Below are 6,048 nucleotides of genomic sequence, written 5' to 3'. Positions count from 1 at the left end.
ATTGGACGATGTCTCGGTTAGAGGTGAATTACAGCCGCAGAGCTGATGGGAGGCAGAAGCAGAGCCAGATTACAGCCATAAAACTGTGTGTGTGTGTGAGATTTTAAAACCACAAAGGAAAACATACAGAAAGAGAAGAAAAGCTGCAGCAGGACAGAGAAACCCTGCAAACAAAGGAGCAGGAGAAAATCTAAAACCCTTATCTACTGTTCCAATAAACAACCAATCATTTCAAACAACAAACTTTATGTGCTGGACTCCATGTCTAAAATATATGTATATTATAAAAGGTAAATTTGATATAAACTATAAATATAATAATAATAATAATAATAATAATAATAATAATAATAAATTGCATGATTATGTTATCTATGAACCAGAGGGCCAAAGAGTTACTGAAGTTATAAGAAGAACAGAGGAGTGAAAACATCTGAATAATAAAAAAAACAACAACCCAAAATTAAATAATAATTCAAATCCAATAAAAAAAATTGCAGCTTTTGGATGATAAACAAAAACATCAGTTGTTAAAAGCGTTAAAGATTCTGGGGCATTTGTATGTTTTACTATCACTGATATCCTTTTCATAGACCATCTCCATCACACCAAAAATACACACACATTCAATCAAATTCATTCAAATCATATAAAATATCAAATGAGAGGCAAAGTTAAAGTTAATGTGGTGTGTAGAGAGCAGCCTGAATCAATAGACTTCTTTGGTTTGAATTAATAATAATAAAAAATAATCTTTTACTTGTAATGTGTTACACAATACTCTACCGAAGTCTATTTTTAACTGATAAAAAATAAAAAAATGATCTTGTCCTGTCTAAAGTCATTTTATATAATTGTATGAATTTCACAGTTATTATCTGGACACTTTAATAAAAGCATGACTAATTAAAAGTTAAAATGATTTATTTACACTTCACAATTCATAGGTTAACCAGTTACTATTATACAAGCCCCACCCCCCTCAGCACTCTGGGTGTATCCATTTAACCCCACCCCTCAAAATATCACAACAGTGAGACACTCAGAGTTGTACCCATTGTATTATATAAACATTCACATTTTCTATATGTTTAAATATAAATATTTACATTTATTTTGGGGTCTTTTTTTTTTTTTTTTTTTTTTTTTTTTTACAGTTTTTGCTTGCACTTACATTTACAACAAACTACCCTAAAGGTGGTGAAGGAGAGTTAATCTCAGGGAAAATCATCAACGTTAAACTTCTAAATCAAATATAGTCGCAACAGAACTGTGCATTTTGCGTTAGGATTAAAAAAATTTAAACGTGTCAGCCAAAAAACAAACCAGTACATGAACAGTAAATTCGACTCATCTTGTTTAGGGCGTTAGTCTGAATGATCTGACATCTGGATCGCTTCACATGGCCACAGCAAGACAAATAAACAGCGTAACACATTAAACATCAAAATCCAAACAGAAATGAAGAGTAAAAGCTCAGAAAAGTGCAGAACGATAGGTTTTTGTTTTCCGTGACGGTCCTGCTGTGGAAGAGACTCCACTCGTCTAACGCTTCTTCACAAACCGTTGCTAAAATATTCTGATTTTCTGTCTGCTCCTCTTCAGCCATTGATCCTGTAATAATTTCTCGCTACGAGAACGAAACAGAAATTGAAACGAGCTGGGATAAAAAGCCGTGAAACGCTGCAGGCTTCATGTGGAAGCGTCTCCGGGCAGATTTTACGACTCTGGACAGAATTAAATTTCCTCTCCCATGAGGAGGCACCGAGGCCCAGAAGATTTGTGTCTGCTCTCGGTGTTATGCCTTACAAAACACATTTCTTTGGCCTGCAGCAGGAGCTGAGGTTTTATACAGCGAAGCCATGTGTGCGATCTTTTTAACCTGCTTTTGTGTTAGCGTGATTACGGTGGATGCACTAATCCGCTAATTACAGGAAAGCTTTAGACGCACAATGTTCACAATATTATTTATTTATAATACATTAAAATGGGATATTATAACATTAAAAATGAAATCTTTAGTGTAAGTTTGCATACTCATGAGGTGAAGAGAAGCTCCTGATTGGTCAGCTACTCTAACAGACATTATGACATTATCAGCAATTTTTTTTGTTTGTTTGTTTTAAAGTCATACATTTCTCACAGGTGTTGATCGTGATCATACAGATTTTTTAATTTAGCATTCGCATAATTTTTTTTTAATTCTTCATATTTTCTCCGTATTTTTGTGTAAAACTAATTTAAGGGTGGAGATTCATAATGAGCTCACAAGTGATATGCAACGATCAGAAGATACCATATGATACCCAGAAACATTTAGCCACAGAACCGGAGTGCTAGCTATCCGGCTAGCTGATGTAGCTAATGTTAATCATGCTGGTTGTCATGGTAGCGTTGAAAGGCTGTATGTTCTGACAGGTTTGGGGCTGCTGTTAAGATAAATCCGTGAGAAAACGAGGACACAAATCAAGACTGACACTGAAATCAGATTTATGAATTTACAAGCAGTTAGCGAACCAGATAGCTAAGTATATTGGGATATTATTCATGGTTTCCTAATAAGCATAATCGTGCATATTCATATTCCTATATCCAGCGAGTAGGAATGAGGTTGAGGATGCAGACAGGATGATTCCTCAGCCACGTCTCGTGGTCTTTATTAAACAAAATTATTCACTACTTTAGCGAGACGCTTTAACAGTTTAAAAAACGACATTCAGTATTCAGGGGTGATTGAGATATTTTTAAAAAGTATTCAGGCTGTACGTTTTGCAAAAATGTGGCTAGTAATAATAATAATAATAATAATAATAATAATGTTATGCAGAAACAGATTAAATAATGACACCATTAGCTTTTATATTGAAATTCACAGAAATAAGAGAATAAGAATATAGAGTTGTGTAATTTATGACAGTAATGTAGTGTAAAGTCATTAACATGCGTAAATTTCCTACGTTTTTCCTCCTCCAGCTCTCGCTGCAGCAGGACTTTATTATTATAATGAGGCCGTTCATCATTTATTATTGGATCCTGCAGCAGTTTACAGCCGACTTTTACAGCAGCCTTTAATTTACATCAGTTCATTACACTCGGCTCGCATCACACCACCCAGCAGACCAGCGCGTGTGCGTGTGTGTGTGTGTGTGTGTGTCTGAACACTCAGAACAGACACACATCTGTTTTCTGTCTGTTCTGCTGTCTTGGCCTCATGGGTTATTCAGAACAGTAATTTGATACTTTAAATATAATAAATATAAATAAAACCACACATTTAGACCCTAAATTAAATACATCATATGTAAAATGTCCACTCTCCCTCTATCTATCTATATATATATATATATATATATATATATATATATATATATATATATATACACACACACACATACTTTTATAATGTGATTTTTTAAATGTGCAATAAGAAAGTGGTTTAAAATTTGGTGTTGAGGAAAATAACTTGCTTTAATGCCTTAAATAAACCAGTCAAAAAAAACACAGAAAACAATCAGACACAAATCTCCTAAATGCAAATAAAAGCTTTCTAACAAACCAAGGCAATTCTGTAATAACAATAACAAAAACAAAAAATTTTCAGGGCAAGAAACAGCATGTAGTGGTTAAATATATTTAACCACTTAAATGAAATATATAATTAAATACATAAATACATTTTTCTTTCTTTTAAAATTTATTTATTCATTTATTTATTATAAAATTAGAAAAACAAATCAGGGCCACTAATCTGCTGCAGTACTTCATTATGAAATATACATTATATATATATATATATATTATATATATATATATATATATACACACACACACACACACACACCAGCTAATAATTCAACAACAATATTACTATATAGATACATAAACATTTTTTTTGCTGGCTGCTTGGCCAAAATCCTGTGAACTTTGACCTCTGGCCCCTGAACACCTCAGGCTTTGAGCCAGTTTCTAAGCTCAGCAAGAGAAGAGCGCCCTCCAGTGGTGTGTTTTATAAAAGCACTACTCTACTGTCTGATTAACAATTATTCCCTGAACACCATCTAAAATATAAATAAAATAAAATAAATAATTAATCACAATAAAAAAGAGCAGCTTTAATTGCGGGGGGGGGGGGGGGGGGGGTTGGGGTAAATATGAAGTAGTAATTTATTTCAGCTGTGAGCATACTGTAGTCTTTAACAAATACTATTTATATTATTATATAAAAAAGAAGATAACTATTATTATTATTGTTATTATTTTAACATACACCATATACTGTACTGTGCAAAAGTCTTAGCACCCTTTTTTTTTTTTGCACAAATCTTTGTTATAGATGTTTATGACTTTCGTGTTAGAATCACCAAATATTGGCTTTGTTTAGTTTATTGCTCTTTATAATATTTTTAAAATGTAGAAATGTTTAATTTAAATATTATTGAAGGCATCTTTGCTTTACAGCATTGCTTTTTATGGGATTAAGACTCTTCTACAACTGATTATTATTTAATAAGATAAAAATGAGTTCTTCAGTAAAATTTAGCTTAGTTTCTTTACTTTCAGACATGTTCACAAGTGTTTATCAGAGTAAACTGGGGGAAGGAGGAACTTCTGCAAAACAAAACCAACAAGTCCTGTGAAAATGGAAAGTTCTCTCCACACCAAGATTCTTATTTAATTTTTGCACGCGCACAAGATAAACTTACGCTTTCATAAAATGTTCTTAAATACATGTTTTTGGCTTTTTGTTGTTTTTGCTGGAGGTTCTATAACAATGTGATAAGTAAAAGTACAGGTAGCTTTAATCAGCTGCTTAATAGAAATGTGAGTCCTGTAGTGTTAATAGCAAGAAATAAAATATTTTGGGTACACACACACACACACACACACACACACACACACACTCTCTCTCTCTCTCTGTGCTTCTCAATACTCAAATTGATGCTTCCTCGCTCCTCCAGTCCGTGACCCAGAAATCGATTGCCGTCAGCCATCTTGAAGGACATATCAATTCTCTAATTGTACAACGAGGAGGCGAGGAACGAGGAGTGAGGAAGCCTCCAGAGGAGCGAGGACACAGAGGTGTATCCTATGCGGAAATGTTTCTTGTGGGGGGAACCTGACGCACGTATAAGTTCCCCTCCTCCTTTACATCAGCCACAATCTCCCACAAAAAGTCATTTGATGATGTGATAGAACTTTGCATGAAAATTAATGAAATAATAATATACTTACAGTGAGTATTGTGATTGATCGATCCCGGCATGTTTGGATATGCAACGCTGCACAAAACACACGATAATTTATGTATTATTTATTAATTCATTGCTGAATAACCTTTAGCTTTATTAAGAATGTTATTAACTTAACTCCAACAACATAATGGCAGATCCCAGAAGCGCAGTGAGGTCATCCAGCTGACATCATTAACTGACGTCGCTTTGGATATCCTGTTCCACTTCATCTCTCCTCGTATCCTTCTCTCACATCATGAGGGGGTGGAGCTAAGATGAAAGGAAAGGAAGCAAGGAAAGGAAACGAGGATGCAGAAATAAGAAATGAGAAGCTCACTTGCACACTCTCGTAGTCGCACATTCGCACAAGAACTCAGGTATGTGCACACACACACAAACACAGCGTTTCCTTTGAGAGATTTTATTGGGTGTAATGAAGCCCCTCTTCTCACTGCACACAACAAAGTCGGATCACGAGGTGGTCTGGATTCATTTTACATTAATCATCAATACATGTCTTTTTTTTTTTTTTTTTAAGAACAAAAATGAATATAAAGTTGATTTTTTTTTTATTTTTTGTTTTTTACAGTGATCACTGCCAGGACATGCAAGAGAACAGAACTACTGTTAGCTACGACTGGTGCAGTTTCTTTCTTCTCTAATATTTCTAAACAGAATTCACTAAAACACCGGGCTGGGAAACTTCTCTAATTAATTTAATCCCTACATGAAGGATATGAAGGCAGCGTGAGGAAATCATTCGGTTCTGAAGAGACAGCTTTGTCTAAACAACTATACGCTATGTTTAATACCAGGG

The sequence above is a fragment of the Ictalurus furcatus genome, chromosome 21 (genome assembly GCF_023375685.1).
Source record: "Ictalurus furcatus strain D&B chromosome 21, Billie_1.0, whole genome shotgun sequence".
NCBI classification, from domain to species: domain Eukaryota; kingdom Metazoa; phylum Chordata; class Actinopteri; order Siluriformes; family Ictaluridae; genus Ictalurus; species Ictalurus furcatus.
Note: the sequence above shows the minus strand (reverse complement) of the source record.